Source organism: Daphnia magna, linkage group LG3, assembly GCF_020631705.1.
Source record: "Daphnia magna isolate NIES linkage group LG3, ASM2063170v1.1, whole genome shotgun sequence".
NCBI lineage: Eukaryota > Metazoa > Arthropoda > Branchiopoda > Diplostraca > Daphniidae > Daphnia > Daphnia magna.
This window is the reverse complement of record NC_059184.1, coordinates 8,794,617-8,814,102: the sequence shown is the minus strand read 5'-3', so window position 1 is coordinate 8,814,102 and position 19,486 is coordinate 8,794,617. Positions and strand designations below refer to the sequence as shown.

General features: G+C 42.4%; 2 pseudogenes; both read left to right on the top strand.

Annotated features, from left to right (window-relative positions):
* Positions 1-9,670: 9,670 nt before the first annotated feature.
* On the top strand, positions 9,671-10,930 carry LOC116933648 (annotated as a pseudogene).
* Positions 10,931-11,615: 685 nt separating this feature from the next.
* LOC116933649 lies at positions 11,616-19,477 on the top strand (annotated as a pseudogene).
* The last annotated feature ends 9 nt before the right edge of the window (positions 19,478-19,486 follow it).

Below are 19,486 nucleotides of genomic sequence, written 5' to 3'. Positions count from 1 at the left end.
ACGCCACACAGATTCACATTTTCGTTATCCTCCTCCCCCTCTATGGAAAACGTTGTATATGTGAACGGCCCCTAACTTTGAAATGACAGATATCTAAGGATTTACCGACGACTGATCAAAGGAGCCAGGCTCATTTTAAAATATTTAAAATCTTCAGACATAGCTCATTCTTCAGTATTTTTGTTTTGATTGTTTAATGATTCTCCAAGTAAAAAATAAAAGGATTTCTTAATAACTTCCTAATTATCAACGAATATTTTATTAGTGTACAGGTAAAATCGTACTGAATATTATTAATAACTTAAGCTAACCCTTTTCTATTGCTTTGGAAAAGATCAAGACAGTTCTGGCTTAATTTGGTTAGCTTATATAGCTTTTATTGTAGCTATGTAGCGCTGCACTAATTGAGGAGTAACTAACTTCGACGCCTTCCACAACTCATTCTAAATTGTACTTTTGGTGACTCTTTCGGATTCTTCCAACCTCGATTTAACAAAGTCCCAGACCTGCTCAATAAGGTTGTGGCGATTCGTCGGCCGGCGAGCGGTTTCGGCCGAACGCATGGCTGAGGGAAAGGGCCAATATTAACTACTAGAATACTATACGACTAACGGGTACTGACGGGTAGTCAGCAAATACAGCAAAGCCCTCCCTTAAGGTCCAGTACTCACACACGTGAGACGAGATGGCGTTACGTACACACACGTCAGTACACACACATACTGCCGACTTCCTCTCTCTCTGGGCTGCTTGCGCCCTCTAGTCGGTCTGCACAAGAGCCTCGGGGTACAGACATCAAAAGGGGAGGAGGGACATTCCACGCCAAAAAAACCAATCGATGGCGCGTCAAAATTTAGATTTTGATAAAAATTGGAGTGTGTATTGGAAAATACACCAACAATTTATTGCCCAATTTTTGGATTTTTCATTTAATAAGTTTAAGAGTTATTGCGATGTAAAAATCGCATTTTTTCATTTTGCCGTGAAGGCAGAAAAAATGTTTATTTTTCTTTTCTCTTATTCTTGTCTCTATTTTTCACTCGATTGTGATTTTAAAAATGTCAGTCGATTCCTTATTACTTTCTTTATAAAGTTCATAAAATAAATTTCTTTTTAATAAAAAATTGTATGTATAGTTAAAAGAATGAAAAAAAATTTCTCCCAACTTCAAAATTCTGTATCACAGAATGCTTGTCGATTGAGAAACTTTAATTTTAACCACACGAAAGAAGAACTTTCATTTATCATTATATAAAAAATCCACGTGACTTTTTTTCTTTATAGCTGATAATTAATTCTATCTATAAAGGGCTCTTTTTGCATTTCAAGACTTTTTTTTTAGCCCTGAGCATTCTCCCCCCATGAATGTCGGCCATTTTGGGAGGGGAGCGATTCCCCCCTTCATATCGTAAAAACGACCTTGAAACAGCCCTGAGTTTGGTAACGGCAGTTCGTCAGTCGTCAGTGTGCTAAAAGAATGGTTGGACCAAGTTCTGTGACTCAGTGTTCGGTTGGTATTCATCTTAAATCAGCATGTTACTTGAAACGGTTTGTGGAAGAAAACTATGAATTGGATACTTTAGATGACTTGAATGATAACAATCGTAAAACAGTAGAGTTAAGAGTTAACATGTCGCATGTCTCTTCCATTTGTAAGCACCATAAAGTGGCCTTCACAACTCGGTTCTCATTATACCACCAAAGTGTTAAGTGTTCTAATATATTTGGGAAACACAAGAGCTTTGTTCCAACTGGCAACAATATTGTCACTCTTGCAAATTGCGTTAACATTGCTTCCAAAAAACCTAATCTTCACATTTATCCAGGCCAACGTTTTGGTGTTACATGTTATTCTCAAATGTACAACAGTAAAGTTATTGACAATCCTAAAAAAAAAAGTTCATCGAGTTCAGCTATGGGTGACATTGATAGTGCTTTGCAAGAAATAGGAAGTGACGATGCTTTTTCAAGCCCAATGAATTCTCCTTTAAAAGAACTTCAGAAATCTATCTTAGTAACAAATACACTGGATGTTACGCCTGTTCAGGTCAACCAAAAGAAATCTAAATTTCGACGTGAACCAGACATCATAAATAAAGCCAATCAAGTGAGGTGCGCATTCATCAAGCTACATTCTAATTTCATCCCTAGTGAGCGTAGTGTTACAACATCAACAAAAATTGCGGATGATTCTCTTTTTGTAGTGGATGATTTTAAAAAACAAATGGACGAGATTAGGTTGAAATGTTTACAACTAAAAAGTGACGATAATGCAAGTGGAATCATAAGTTTGCTTACTTTAGCTCCATCCTCTTGGAGTCAACAAACATGTGCAGATTTTTTTTCAGTTTCGATATCACAAGTTAAACGTTCCCGCATACTAAAAAAGAAAAAGGAATTCTATCTGTTCCAGACAAAAAGATTGGTCGTAAAATATCTCTTGATGAAATAGAAATCGTTCAAGATTTCTATTTATCTGATGATTATTCTCGTATGATGCCTGGTATGAAAGATTACGTGTCCGTAAGACAAACAGCAGGAGAAAAAAAAGTGAAAGTCCAAAAGCGGTTGCTTTTGATCAACATAGATGAACTTTTTTTCAAATATAAAGAATACTGTTTGAATCAGTTATGTATGAAAAGTTGCGGAAAGTCAAAATTCTTCGAACTTAGACCAATACACGTCATCGAAGTAGGAGCAGCTGGAATACATAACGTCTGTGTTTGTGAGAAACACCAGAACATCAAGTTAATGCTTGATGCAGTAAGTGATACTACAGAAAAATATCTTTGTATGAACATGATTGTTTGTGATGTAAAAAATTATGTTTGTATGATGAAGCGGTGTGAATCTTGTCCAGGAACTGAACCGCTAATTGTTTTTTTAAAGAGCCAAATTGGGGACTTATCCGTTATCAAATTCAAACAATGGGAATCAACAGATAGAACAATTCTTGTAAACACTGAGTTGCCAACTACTGAATTTCTGACTCTACTCGTTAACAAAATTGATTGTTTAACAGTACATCACTACGTTTCAAAAGCCCAATCAAAGTTTTGTCGTGAACTTAAGCAGTCTTTGCCACTTAATGAATGCCTTTTACAAGGCGATTTCTCTCAAAACTACTCCATGATTTGCCTAGATTCTATACAATCTTCTTTCTTTTCCCCCCCTCAGCAATGTACAATTCATACTTTTCTTGCGTACATTAATATTAACGGAACAATTTCACACCACATCATGTGTGTTTTCTCTGATTGCATGGTCCATAATACTGTTACCGTCCACGAATTTTTAAAACATGTCATAAAACACATTTTTACTCTTGCGCCCAATCTTAAAAAAATCACCCATTTTACTGACGGGGCAGGTGCCCAATATAAGAATTAAAAAAATTTTTGCAACCTTCTATTCCACAAAAAAGATTTCAATGTTGAAGCGGAATGGCACTTTTTTGCCACTAGCCATGGCAAAGGACCCTGTGATGGGATTGGAGGTACTGTTAAGAGGATGGCTAGAAGAGCAAGTCTTCAAGGGGGGGCAACTATTCAGACACCGCAAGCTTTATTTGAATGGTGTGATGAAAATATCATGAATATAAAATCTTTTTACGTATCTTCAAGTGCCATTGATGAGAATAAAAGATCTTTGGAATCGAGATTTGATAAGACTAAAAGAATCCCGGGTACGCTTTCTTATCATTCGTTCACCCCTAACTCTGATTGCTGTTCTATAAAAGTTCGTGATGTTTCTTTGTCTATTGTTTCAAAAGAATTTGTTGTCATGAATATTTCGTCTTCGAATTTTGATTTTTGTGATGTGAAAATCGGTTCAGTTGTCGCTTCAGTTTATGAAGATGGTAAATGGTATCTGGGAAAGGTTTTGTCAAAAGATGATATTAATATGGAGATGAAGATCCATTTCTATAAACCAGCTGGAGAGGAAGCAAAACTTACAGGATTCCAATTGTCACACCAAAACGACACAGCAACAGTTGCCTTAGAAAACGTCATCATAATTTCATCGTCATTCGCGGCAACAACTCGCAGAGGAAGAACTTTCAAAATTGATTTGTCTGAGTATGAATTTGTATGAGCAATTGAAAATAGATTCTCTAATCTTATGGCAAACGGAATTTGATAAATGTGAAATTCGAAGAAATTGGAATGTGAAACTCGTAAATTTCGATGGAATAAAAATAATTAAATGCGCATCACAACTGCACTTCTAGCTAAAAATGTAGGATTAAGCAATAATATACCTAATTAATCTACAAAGAATGCTAATTTTTCAGCATTATTGAATTCATCATAGTTTCTATAGAATTTCAAATATAAGTAACCCCATTTTTGGCGCGAAGATTGGAACTTTTCCGAGGCTTGTCTCAAGGTCGTTTTTACGATATGAAGGGGGGAATCGCTCCCCTCCCAAAATGGCCGACATTCATGGGGGGAGAATGCTCAGGGCTAAAAAAAAAGTCTTGAAATGCAAAAAGAGCCCTTTATAGATAGAATTAATTATCAGCTATAAAGAAAAAAAGTCACGTGGATTTTTTATATAATGATAAATGAAAGTTCTTCTTTCGTGTGGTTAAAATTAAAGTTTCTCAATCGACAAGCATTCTGTGATACAGAATTTTGAAGTTGGGAGAAATTTTTTTTCATTCTTTTAACTATACATAAAATTTTTTATTAAAAAGAAATTTATTTTATGAACTTTATAAAGAAAGTAATAAGGAATCGACTGACATTTTTAAAATCACAATCGAGTGAAAAATAGAGACAAGAATAAGAGAAAAGAAAAATAAACATTTTTTCTGCCTTCACGGCAAAATGAAAAAATGCGATTTTTACATCGCAATAACTCTGAAACTTATTAAATGAAAAATCCAAAAATTGGGCAATAAATTGTTGGTGTATTTTCCAATACACACTCCAATTTTTATCAAAATCTAAATTTTGACGCGCCATCGATTGGTTTTTTTGGCGTGGAATGTCCCAGGAACGGGTAAGGGGACAGATGGGCCGTCTGCCACAAGGTGAAGGTCGGAGCTTTGAGGTGGTCAAATCATGGGTTTCAAAACATCTACTCGGATTGAAAGAAAGAATTATAAAATACAGAAAAAACAAGAAACTACGTGTTACTTGGAAACACATAATATTTCATTTTTGTATAAATACCCGCGACATAGATGGTAGGCATGGTTAGGAACATTATCCTATGGGAACTTGAGGCTTTCTCCAAGAAGAAGATTAAGTCCCCTGGAACTGCTTAGAATGATAAAAACATCTGACTGTACCAACTGTGGTGTAAAGGTAAGGACTATTTTAGTAAATCAAATTATAAAACATACGTTGTAATCGAAAAGAGCAAAGAGAAGCGCGTCGTTTGGCATAAACAAATAAATTTAAGGTTGTTTTGAAGTATGAAGTTCATATTTTTTTAAACGCCTGTTTAAACATGGCGTGGAAGCGGATGGGGGGAAGGTGGTGTACCTAATTAAATGACCGATACTTAAGCGCCTTGGGTGTAAATCTTACGATTTTTGTTAGCCAACGGGTATAATTTTGGTGTTTGAAGAAAAAAAAAAAAGACTGGTTAATTCCTGCAAAAGGTGAATGTAAAGTTTGTAATCGTCAGCCCTTTAAAGTCCATGGTAAACTGCAATGATATCAACATAGGTTATCCAATATTGTGTCGTTTGAACATGTGCTCCTTTCAATGTCTCCTGTTCAAGATCTTGTATCTTTGAAAGAGGTGAAAGATGGACGATGGGTCATTATTTAATATCATCGAACGTAGTTCTTCGTCAGTCTTTCCAGTCAACATGAGTTTTAATTCTTCTGTGGTAACATCTGCGTCATCAGAACTTGCATGAAATTCGTGGAAATATAGGCTCTTCAATGCAGCTACAAATAGAGGGTGTATTTGTTTGCATCTGTTAAAATGGGTTCCACCCAAAAAAACCATTTAAGATTCCTTCGGCGATAACTCCAGTTTTGGTTAAGAAAACCAAAATTGTGCCCGCAGACGTACAAGATTCCGCGATAATTTAATCAAGAAAGAAGACAACTACCCTAGCAGAGAGAGAAAAAAAATGAAATTCGATTAGTTTCATCTGTTAACCGTGGAACAGTAGGCAGTCCGCCAGTGCAATTAGTCTGTGAAAGTCAGTTTCTTTTAGAGTTAAATCCTCCATCCTCCTATGGTAATAGAATAAGAGTTAAATATTCTCAAATACTTTTCGATACATATTAAAATTTTGAGAACATCAATGGCATTTCATATGCTGCAATAGTGTTTGGCCCGTTTCAAACGTCATCCAGACTGCCAGTTCCATCATATTGTGTGGAAAGTCCAGCACCTTTGCAATTTAATGGGTTTATGGGAACTCTAAATAATAGAAAGCTGGCAAGGAATCAGTTGCAATACTGAACTGTGAAAAATACTGAACAACTAAACATCATATTAGCGCAATTGGAAAAAATAATGGCGTTCGATATAGCTGTCAAAACTCATCAACACTCGGAATATTTCCACAAAGTCATTAAGTCGAAGTTTAAAGACATAACGTGCAATACTTTTCTAAAGTTCAGAGAAATTGGTGTAGTTTTCAATAATATCCGTCTGGCCGTATGCATGGTATGCTTTACAATAGTGATTAAAATTAACTTGTTACTTTACTTGTGTGGACATTTTCAGGTGATGTACCCTAGTAGCCGTCATAGGGACATCACAACTAGTCTTTGCCGTCCGAGCTGGTCTATCTCACTTGATGTGCAATGTACAGTATCCTCCACAAAAAGGCCCCCCCCCCCGCCGCTAGCCCAAAAAATTAAAATTCCTTATGAGCACTAGATGGCATTGTTTTTAATTGAAAAAAAAACAAAAAAAGCATGCAATTGTTTTTTGTTTTGACTGCAAAAGTGAGACGGTTGCCATGATTTCAGTATTTTTTGCTGCGAGCAAAATATGAAAAACGGAGAATTTGAGGAAAAAGTCGGGGAAAGGCTAACCTCTGAATTGTTACCTTTCCCCCACTCCGACTTTTTTCTCAAGTTTTCCGTTTTCCATATTTTCTCGCTACATGAAAACTTATTGGTGACAGACAATTTTAAAAGACGGATAAAATTATAACATTTAGAAAATAAATCTAAGAAAAAATTCAAAAATTTTTTTTTGAAAAGAGGATTTATTTCATTTAAAGAAAAATTCAAATGAAATATGTTTAATATTTCGTCCACCAGCCGTTAGCTTTAAAGCACAATTGAAGTCTTTTTTTTTCATTGAAAGCGCTAATTTTTCACGAAAAGCGTCTTTTTCGGTAAGATTTTGCCAAGCCTACTGTGCATGGTGTAAGGAATGCATCAGCTCACTCTTTCTTGGAAAAATATCCTCCCTCTAATTCCTGGAAACAAGTCATTTTCCTTTCCATCCTTTCATTACGCTCACCTTGCGTTGGTGATCGCGTTGACTTTGTTTGTCGTATAAAACCCCATCAATTGTAATTCTTCGTTAGTCAACGCTGGGCTGTTCACCCAGTCTAGTGTTGATTCACCCCTTCGCGAGTCAAGTGTCAGGTCGTTTATTCGACCTGCTACTGGCTTGCTCGTTCCCCGTTTAAACTTGTCTTATTTGTGTCTTTGTTGTGCTTGACGCTGGCTATACGGCTACGGCCTGTATGTATGCCTCCAATCGTTTGAGACATTTATCGACTTGTTTGAATCATGTTAACATTTTACGGGAATATACCATCGAACGAAGTCCGCAGCTTCCCTTAATCGAGTAAAAGCTATTTACTTAAAGATGAAGTAAGTAGGGGTTTTACAATGGGCAAAAACTTCTTCTTTGTTTCGGGAATCTTTCGCGCCCGTCGAAATCACACAGCTTCAAATGGTTGCCATGGTTTCCAATAAATTTTCATGTCGCGAGAAAATATGGAAAACAGAAAACTTGAGAAAAAAGTCGGTCTGTGGGAAAGTTTATAAATTCTGTTTCAAAAAGCATTATTTACTTAAGAAAAACGTTTTTTAAAGAAATTGGAAATTCAATAAGTCGCCATGTTGCCGAAACGCTAGTCAACAACCATTGGTGATAAAAAATTCGAAGAACTAGTAAAAAATACCCCGTTATTTTCGTTACAATAGAAGAAAGTATCATAAGAATGCGTCAATGTTTTCTCCCCCGCAGTGTTTCGTATCTTTTTTTGGGTGGCCTGAAGATCAGATACCGATAGGTGGTCAACTACAAACCTAAAGATAAGATCAGATAGTCGAAATAAATGCTGAAAAAACATGATAGAAGATACTGTCTACAAAAATACCGATCAGATACTTTTTTCACATTTTTTTTACCCCTAAAGATCAGATAAGATCAGATAAGATACTTGCACGTCCTCTGCGACCAACCATGTTAATATCCTAGAAAATATTGTGTATTACTCACAAGTCGCAATACAATACAACCAAGGGCATCAACAAATACATACCGTCACCAGATGGGACTTAAACAGTCATAAATGCAGAAATGAAATGAAGTTCCTGGATGAAAAGAGAAATAGATATAGCAAATAAATAATAAGCATACTACAGAGCGAAAAATACCTGTTTGAACAGACCAATGCTTTTCCTAGACAGGACACTTGAACAATTAGGCTGCGAATGCCCAACAAATCCTGAAACCAGCAGATTAGTAAAACATGAGCATTAAGCAACCACCTTCATGAACAATTATGAAAGTAAGAGACGAAAATCAAATAGAAATTACACAAGATCACCGAATAGAAATTACTAGTAGGGGAGATTGTGGTCAATTGAGACATTTTTTGGATTTTGTATCTCTTGAAAACAAAACTGAAAAATTTAACATAAAAACTATATAGGATTGTAGCCTACTATCTCAGCTACTAAACAGTATTTTTTATGAGAAAAAATTAAGTTTAATTGTAGTAAATTGTAAAAAACTAAGGTCACTTTTTGAGTTTCAATTGCCATGGTAGCAGGGCCACACGATAACCCCTTCACCAACCACTCAGGTTTCCCTGCTGGCCTTACGAGTCAGATTCGGTTGAGCCTAGTGATAGCGTGGCGTCTCTTCCGCGAGTGGACCCTGGTACTATGTAATACTGATACATTTGTGTTGAAAATACAACGGCTTACCCAGCCTCAACATGGTGCAGTTGATATTTTAAACCTACGATTAACGTAAAAATTTAGATTACGGCGACTTGGGGAGTGTACTGCATCGTTTGTGAAACACTGGATGAGCCGGAATCTTGTCGTTTACGCAGCAAGCCACTCCACACGCTAAGGCTGAACGCTCGTCTATCGTGTTTGCATCGACGGCATCAGTAGTGAAAGCCGCACGGCATTAACCATGGACACCCCCTCACGTGGACGGTTCCTGGCTTCCAGTTACCCGCTCACGGCATCCACAACTCCAGGTGTCGGTGGCTCCCTACCAGAAATAGCGATTACATCATCGACTGGCATGTCAGACACGCGTTTCGACTCCCTCGAAAGGACGGTTAAATTACTCACAGGGGGACATAGGGACTATTAGCCACGGCATGTACACCACGGTGGTGCCCCCCCCACATAACGTGACTGGCCCCACCACGTCAGCACCGTTCCCCCAGAACCGCAGTGTCGCGGCTCCACAACTGGAGACGATGGGGCACGATATTTCTTTATGCAATTTTACCACCTGGCGAGAACAGTGGCAAGCATACTTCCGGTTGGAACAATTAGACGTTCACCCCATACCGACTCAATCCGCAGCGTTAAAGACGACAATGTCCACCCAGATGCTCCATACAGTCGAGATAGCATTTGGGACATGGGACGAAGCAGTTACGACGCCTGACAACATACTCGACGCAATTTACGCACACATTCGGTCCAATGAAGCGTAACAATCGACCTAGTGAAGTTCAAGGAATGCCGACAGGGGACAGGCGAGTTCTTTGACAAATTTTACGTCCAGCTCCCCCAAATCACGGCTGGAGCCGACCAATGTGCTGCGTGCCATGATTCTCGTTTCGTGTCCCAAATCATTTCGGGCATCGCTGACTAGGAAACCAGACGGAAACTATTGGCAATGAATCCCTCTCCAAATTTACTCAGCACCATAAACACGTGCCGCAGTGAAGAAGCAGTAAGCAGCAATGACGTGGCCTTCAGCCAACGACGCTGAAACCATACCACCAGAGGTGCGAATCCCACCAAGCAGGAATCCCACCAAGCTGGGGGTGAAACCAACGATACACGCAGATATTGCGGCTACGGGTACCCCACACAAGGAAAAGACCTGCCCGGCCAAAGACCAGAAATTCAATAAATGCGGCGGGGACAAACACTTAAGCCGTGCGTGTGCGGACACGAAAGTGACATCAAAAGATCCTCTTTCCCTTCCAACGTCCGAAAAGAAAAAGCCAGGCCACGTCATCCTCAATCGGGTGGCAGGCATGAACGGATCTATTGGACATTGCACTAATCCCACCACCAGGGACATGGGTCGTCATCACCACCATTCCCGACAGTGGATCCCAAGCCTCAGTGGGCGGAACCGGCATACTGTCGGCTCTGAGCATTGCGAACCGACATTTTCAGAGGTCCCGAACAGGCAATCTCGTGGCGGCGAACGAAACACCCTTACCCAACATCGGTACAATACAAGTGCATGCCAGTTTAGGAGGAAGAACGACGACGATGAGCATCGAAATCTGCCCAGAGGTGTGCGGCCTGCTACTGTCATGTTACGACCCCATCAAGTTAGGAATTTTACCAGCAAACTATCAAAACCCACAGCCACTACCTGTCAATTTCGTAACCCAGCTGCCCCAAAAAACCAGACATGACCTTCTCAGCAGACTATCGACGATATCAAGCAAGCACTGATCTCCGTATTTTCAAAAGTGTTCGACACATAGGGGTTCCTCCGAAAAATGAGAGGGTTGCCAATGTACATCGAGCTACAGGATGACGCGACTCCCTTTTCCATCCATCGAGCTCGGTCGATTCCATTTGTACAACGCATACCATTCAAGGCAGCACTGGACAAGATGTTGGAAAACGGCGTTATCACACCGGTGACTAGCCCGTCAGATTTGACGCATCCAATGGTGGTAGCTGAGAAATCAGACGGAACACCTCGCATCTGCGTGGGCTTCACCAAACTAAATTGCTTCGTCAAACGACCAACGTATCTAACACGCACTCCAAAGGATACGATCGCGTGTGTGTCGGGCACGGCTCGTTCCTTTACGACTATCGACAAAGTGCAAGGCTACCACCAGATCGAGCTCCACCCAGACAGTCAGAAGTTGACCACGTTCATCACACCATGACCCGTTTTATGGTCCTCCGTGGTACCATGGGGTTGAGCGCTACCGGTGACGAAAGCTGCTGACGGGGAGACGAAGCCACGTGGTGGGCTTCCAGAGACTCCAATAGCGATGCCGGGAATACCACATCACTTTGAACATCGACAAGCTCAGCTTCACAGCTGAAACGGTGAAATGGGCAGGATACGTTATTAGTGCGGACGGAATCACGACAGAACCCGCGAAGCAAGACCCCATTTCCTATTTTCCATTCCCGACGAACATCACCGAAATGTGCCGATTCATGGGGATGGTCGAGAAATTGACCAGTTTCTCGGCAGACAAAAGAGGCGCTGCCAAACCCCTTCGGCCTTTGCTGTCCACCTCGGACGCTTTCATCTTTCATCCGACCACGACACCTCTTCCCACAAGGTAAAAACGGCACTAACTTCTCCACCCGTCTTAAAACCATTCGCCATCGCTGGAAACAGCAATCCTCACCGACGCGTCCCACCGCAACGGCCTCGGATTCGCCAAATGCAACTACACGCGGATGGATGGATCTTCATCCAGTGCGTCTCCCGTTTTGTATCCGACGCCGAATCAAGATACGCTACAATGTTAAAAACGGTTCCGAAAATCGCCCATTAAGTGAACCCATAAAACGGAAAGGCCACCCAAAAGCAGGGAGCCGTCGCCTATTTTCAGAACGAGTGACGAAAAGCAGACGACTTTTCCGGTATTCGCAATTTTAAAATCCACTTTTCAGGACGCGTTCCGAAAGCAGACGACTATTCCTATATTTTCCATTTAAAAATCCACTTAACGGAATACTTTTTAGCAAGCTGGAATAATCTGGCATTTGGAATATATTAATCTGAAAAATGAAATTAAACCTTGAACTGGATTTAAGAAGCTCTGCTATTTATTTCTCAGTGACATAAAACACTAATGAAAAACAATTCCTTTTCTTTTAGTTACTTTTGGGAACCACATACAAATGATCAAGATTAATATTTTTTGAGGGCGCAATAGTAAGATCAACAGGGTTATGGAATTTAAATGATTTTGCATCAAGTAAGTCTTCAAAACGGAGAGCAATATGTAAGTTGTCTCTTCGTTTGTGAACATGGGAAGCTTGTTAATGCGTGTCGAATTCCAATATGTGATACATTTCGCACACCAATACATGACTATGCTCGTAATAAACAATATCAACAATTAGTCCGAAACCCTTACTGTTGGATCCACTCAATGGACACAAAACTACATTTTCATTCACTTTCAGGAAACACGATGCTATTTTAATCCCTTTCAATGTTCTCACGAGAGCGTTTGATGCATCTCAGATTGATAAGATCTGAGCCAGCTGACCTCCCAGAGAGGAATTGTCGTTCCAATCCGGTCGAATATGCGTGCCAGTGGGACAGCTGAGACGGGCCGTCTCAAATCCATCTTAAAGCTGAGTGTTTTAAATTTAGCAATGTTTATTTAGTCCGTAACCAGCTACTTTGACAGTCCCTTGTTGACATCTCTGCTCCGTCCCTTTTAATAGATTATGGTTCCAACACGACACTTAGAAAACTTTTTCATGATGGGGTCTTTGTTTAGGTCACGCCAATTGCCCCACAGAATTCTGGGATGCTCTAGCGACCTAATATGCTATTACCCCCCAGAATTCGTGGGGGCTCTTTAGGCCAAATTTGCTATTACCCCCCGGAATTCTGCGGGGCTCTAGTGATCGAATATGCTATTGCCCCACAGAAAACGGAGTATAATTTACCACTAGGTATAGATAAAATTACTGTTATTGAATATATGTTGTCACATATTTACGGTAAAAATAATAAATACACTAAATTTGACAATCACCCTTGCTCGTAGCCTACTATTTCTTTATATCTGTTTATTAAACATTTCTGCGGCATTCCAAGTAGGAAGAGACAACATGGGGCAGGCGGCAAAGGGTTTTCTTCGCATCGACGAGGTTGCGGCGATGGGATCGGGATAACGACCATGTAACTAGTCCCAATGGGAAGATTTCACTTCCTTGGGACGCAGCATGAATCAATGGATTGGATCCTGGCGGAAGCCGTAAGACTTTTGGAGAACAGGTAACCCTCTGAAATGAAGACAGCCAATGGGGTGCGCGCAAGACAGTTTCGTTTCCTATATGAGCACTACAACTGGAAATTTTCTTTAAAACTTAAATTATATTTAACTTTAAATTTCCGGCAATAGAGTTCTGGCTTTGAATTAAGAATGACGATCCTAGAGTTATTTTCCAAAGGAAAGAGATTTAATAGTTTCGAGGAGGTAGAAAAGTACTTCAAGGAATTAGCGGTTGAAGAACATGTGTATTTGCGTCATTGTAAGCTTGTTCAGTCAATCAAAAGTTACAATGATGACATGAAAAACAAAAACAAACTCGATCCTAAGTGGTTATATAAAAGGTTCTCGTACAAATGCCCACATTTTGGTATTCATAGAATCCGTGCAAAAACACATTTGAAAACCTATGCGAGCAAAAAGTAAGTTAGTTCTGATCCCGTATTATGAGTAATCAATTAACCGTACCTGATTACGTAGACAAATGGCTCCCGAAGCATTGGATTTTGCAAAGGAGGCTCTCTCTGCTGGCGGTCAAGCCACCAAAGTAAGAAAAATACTACAGGATAAATTTGGAACCCATCTGATTAGCAAGGACCTGATTAATATAAAACAGGGATTAGCAGGTAAGTCTTGTTAAACAAAATATATTGTAACAGTATGTTGTATTGCCGGTTCACAAGACTAAGACTGGGGGCTTGATACACGACAACGGGGGACTATATATGGGGGGAACACTGACGTCACACGTCCGGTAGCATTCCATACCGGATCACATAACGTGGTCATTGACCACGTGACATCCCCCCCTCTAGCTGCATTCGTCCCCGAATGCATTACTAAAAAAAACAAACATTACAAAAAAAGATATACCGAAAGAAAACCGGGAACATTGGTACATGATATAGGCCACATGACACCCCCCCAAAAAAAAATATCATCCTTTTTTTTTTCGGCGGTACTCCACCGCCGCGCACGTCGCTTCTTAGCTTCTTCTTCTTCGAACTCCTCCACTACCCGTAGGCGTTCCCGAAGGTCGGCCCTATTAACGTCTCCTTTTCTCCCGTGGCACCACTGGATGCTGAACACAGCCACACTGGCCATGAACAACGCTGCTCCCGCACCCCATAGCTCGAATGGGTATGTATGATGTTCCGCCGCTCGTTTTTCCCTCTCCGAGTCGTCTACTGAGTCGTCTACCGACCGCAGTTGAGTAGGTGGGAAAAGTTCCCCCATCCGCGGTCCTAGTAGTCCTAGCAGAAGGAGAAAAGCCCCCACTGCCACCTGCGGCATTTGTCCGTATCGTACTGGTGGCATCCGGACTCGTGTCGATCGACGCACCTGATCGTCCACCCTTTCATTTCGAGCTTCTTGCACCTCCTCGTCCAGGGGTATAGTCTCTCTAGTTTCAGCCTCTCGGTCACGGATGTCCTTTCCCCTGGCCTCTATTGTCTGCCCTGCTGCCGTACACAGTCCTAGTTGGTCTCCGGGCCACGAAAAATAGTCGCCATATTCCACTAACACTTCTCGGATCTTTTCTCTGTCTGTCGGCATTAATCCTTCTCCAATCCTGCTGTCAAATTTGTGCTCTCGGCGCGCTTTCTTCTCTGCCTCTACTGTCGCGACGGCTACTGGCGTGTCTCCCTCCTTGATTTCGGTCACTGGCTCGATTATTCCTAACACCGTCCCCTCTTCGATCCATTGTTTGTGGTCCGATAAGTGGGTTATCGCCATCTGTCCGATTGTTCCCACTCCGCTAACTAGGACCTTTCCCGTCGACACCCTTTTCGTCCTCTGCAATGGTTGGGATGGTTCCACCAGTGCACCTTCGCCAAACCCATTCAAATCTAGTGGTTGAGTTGCGACCACTTTCCTCGATCGGGGTGGGACCCAGCATCCATTCTGGACTACTAGTTTCGGTGCTTCCTCCGTCATCTCTTCCACCGGTGCTCCCATGGCAGTGTCTCCAATGAAGATCTCCGGTAGCGCCCCAATTTTCATCCGCGTTCCAAGTTTTTCCAACATGTCCTTCCCCAGAAGTAAGTCGATGTCGCCGTCCAGAACCAAAGCCTCCCCCTCAACGGTCATTCTCCCATCTGATACTGACAGCATTGCGGCTCCTCCCGGTTGAATCTCCTTGCCGTCAACTGATACTAGACGATTTGCGCGCCATGGTGTCACTGTTATCCCTAGTTCTCTTACTAATTTGGGCGAACACACGGACACTCCCGCCCCTGTATCTATCACGGCAGCCACCCGTTTTCCCCAGCACCACACATCCAGTACTACCATCCTCTGGATGTCGATTTTCAGAATTGGCCATGCTACTACCTCCGGGTCTACATGCTGTGTCCCTACTAGACCAATTACTTGCCTACCCTCTCCAGCGAATCGCACCTGCCGTTGCTGTTGTGGTGCCCCTCCTTCTCGCTGGGAGCTCGGGCAGTCACGACGTATGTGTCCTATCCCTTCACACCCGTAGCATACGACCTGTCCGTCCGGCGTCCGACCCCTCAGGCCTCCCTGACCGTATGTTCTTGTTGGACACTCTCTCCCGATGTGTCCCTCCGTCTTACATCTGCTGCAGATAGGTTCCCCATCCGAAGTCCATTTCAGTATCGATCGGTTATCCGACCGGTACTGTTGACTCTCCGCTCTTTCTCCTTGCTGTTCGGCTGCCCCTGATGCGTTCCTCAATGCAACGGCTCCCATCAGTCCCTCTAGCAATTTTTCTAATCGATCCATTCTCTCATTTCCCGCCGTTGGTGTTTGTTTTCCGACCACGCCCATCGCCCATTCCTCGTGTCTTGCTCGGGAAGTCATTTCCTGATACCGCTTAATTTCTTGAAGGAATTCGTCACATGAGTTGGGTTTCAAACTCCAGAGTTTCTCTAGTAAACTTGGCTTGAGTCCTCTCCATAGATGCGCCAATCTCGTAGCTTCGGACATATTCGGGTCTACTCTGCGGCATAAATCCAGGATGTCGTAAAAATACTCGATCGTGGATTCTTCGATTCCTTGTTTGCGTTCTCTCAGTTTCGCTTCATTGAATCGATTCTGATTGACTGGCTTGAATTGCTCCAACAGCTGTGTTTTAACTCCTGGTACAATTGGCGGTCCTGCATCATCCTCCCATTCGGCTGCTAGTTGTCCCGCGGCCTCTTTGTATGAGTACCACTTCTGTGCTGCCCCGGACAGCGACAGCTCCACGTGGTCGCGAAGTTCTTCATCTCCCCATCGATTATATCTCCCGATTCTTTCGTATCGATGCATCCACTGCACGACGTCTTCTCCGTCCTTCCCCCCGAAGGTGGGTGGGGATTGGACTTTTATCTGTGCGGCCATCGCGTGCCTTGCGCCCACTTGCTGTTGAGCTGCTCTGAATCCCCGGATGTAGCTACTGATATTCGACGATCTTCTTCTCAAATCCGTGAAATCCCACTCTGGCTGCTCTTCTCCGTGTTCTCCCGATCCTTCTTCCTCTTCGGCGTCCTCCCACCGCTCAGTTTCCTCCTCACTGAATGTGAGATGATACTCCTGCCGAACGGATGCCGGTCGCTGCTCCTGTTGGGGTTCGTTCGCCCCGTCCTCTATTTCTCCTCGCTCTTCCGTTCCGCTTTCCCTCAACGGTCGACTGCGCGTCCTCGCCCGCCCCTGGGATGCACTCCCGATCTCGGGTATACCCCAACTACCCCGTGCCACGAACCGTCCCCGAGCGTCTCGGATTCTCTCCCCGCTCCTTACGTCCTCCTCTCCTATCATCTACTTCCTGCAATCCTCGCACCGCTGTTTCTTGCCGAACTCTTCGGCTCCCGGTTCACTTCTCCGCTTCTTGCCAACAACTTTGGCTCACGGTTCACTTCTCCGCTTCTTGCCGAAAACTTCGGCTCACGGTTCACTGCCCCGATTCTTGCCGAACACTTCGGCTCACGGTCACTTCTCCGCTTCTTGCCGAACTCTTCGGCTCACGGTTCACTGCCCCGATTCTTGCCGAACACTTCGGCTCACGGTCACTTCTCCGCTTCTTGCCGTACTCTTCGGCTCACGGTTCACTGCCCCGATTCTTGCCGAACACTTCGGCTCACGGTCACTTCTCCGCTTCTTGCCGAACTCTTCGGCTCACGGTCACTTCTCCGATTCTTGCCGACCACTTCGGCTCACGGTTTACGCTATCCACTTTCCCTCAATGTACCCGTCTGCCCCGCCTTGAACCTTTTCACCGTTTTCCCCCCGGCGTCTCTCCTTCGTTATGCTTCCCCCGATTGCCCTACGGTCGGAGCCGTGACCCCGTACCCCAACAATTTAAGGTGCTAAAACCAGTTGGGTCGTCGACTCTCAGGGGTCCCTGACAGCCACCGCCTCCGTAGCACAGAATCGAACAGTAACACAACCACAAAAGAGACTTACCGGAGGTTCTGCATCTCCACCATGTAACAGTATGTTGTATTGCCGGTTCACAAGACTAAGACTGGGGGCTTGATACACGACAACGGGGGACTATATATGGGGGGGGGGAACACTGACGTCACACGTCCGGTAGCATTCCATACCGGATCACATAACGTGGTCATTGACCACGTGACAATATTACAACTAATGAAAAAACATCATACTATTTTCTATCATACTTACAGGGAATTCAGAAAACTAGAGGAGAAATACTGTTGACTCGCTCATCGATCTGCAGAAAAACCCCAATAACATCGTGAAGGTTTTGGACGACGGAGATGGGAAGTGGCTGCCATATTTGTCCAGCTTGAGAGGCAGCAAAAACTTTATAAAAAATATGGTAAAGTCTTAGAACTAGATGGAACCAACGAGACGACCAGAGCTGGCGTCGCCCTTTACCACATTTTGATCGAAGACAACAATGGTGACGGCCAGCCCGTTGCCAAGTTCTTCATCAAAGAAAAAACCATAGAAGCAATTGCAGAATGTCTGTGGGTTTTTTCGGAGGTTTGATTTATTCAACAAGATTAAATAAACAAATAATAATAAACATACTTACCTAGAACAATGACGTCTCTGCTACGAAATTAACATTGACTGACAAGGATTGCGCCGAAATTTCCGCTTTAGGAAGATATTTCCCCTCTGCAACTCACCTTCTCTGTCCGTTTCACGCTTTGAAGTCCGTCGATTTCCACTTGAACAAAGTGAATGACGGTGAGCGTGTTGACATAGAAAAGCGCCACCAAATCCGTAAGCATTTCCGTACGGCTATGTACGCCACAACGCAAGCTGATTTTGATTCAGCTAAAGCGTTTCTATTGAGCCAAGGTAACTAAATAATACAGATTAATGAACTTAAGATAATGTAAAGCGTTTACCTAACAGATGGAGGAACAGGAAGTACTGCTACATATTTCCGAGACCATTGGTTCAATATAGAAACAAAGTGGACGCATCTCGGCCACCGACATTTACCAACATTCGGTAATAATACAAATAATCGCCTTGAACGGTAGGTTAAGTAAAAAATTTGATTATATTTGAATTCTAACTAAAAACAGTGTTTTGTAAAACTAGATTTCATCATACCATCAAAGACGTTCTTCAGAAGACCCAGCGATTGGTGGAAGTGCTTAAAAATCTGGTTAACATCGCAATGCTTCGTCTTAGCGATCGCAAGTTGAAGCAAAACATCAGGGATCTTCGATTTGCCACTAAATCAAAGCATCCATTGCTTAAGAAGTTCGCAGAATCCGTTTCGCCTTATGCGTGGAGCAAACGGGAGGAAGAGATCAAAATTATGAAAAAGAAATCCTATGATTTCGTCCTGGATAAAGTTTAAAGTAAAATGTGAGTATTGTTTGTATAACAATAATGTAGCAGTATACGTTTTAGGAAACTTTAACGTACAACATTGCATCATGCAATACCACTTACCACTTGAAAAGTGATTTGACGGCCTGTACTTACGACTTCTTCATGGCGTTTGAGTTGCCTTGCCGCCATATAATAAGTTTTCATATCCAAGAGAACACCGAAATTCCGACAGGATCTTTTGCAGAACACTGGTGAAACGAATGCCTTGAACTATAATTTATAATA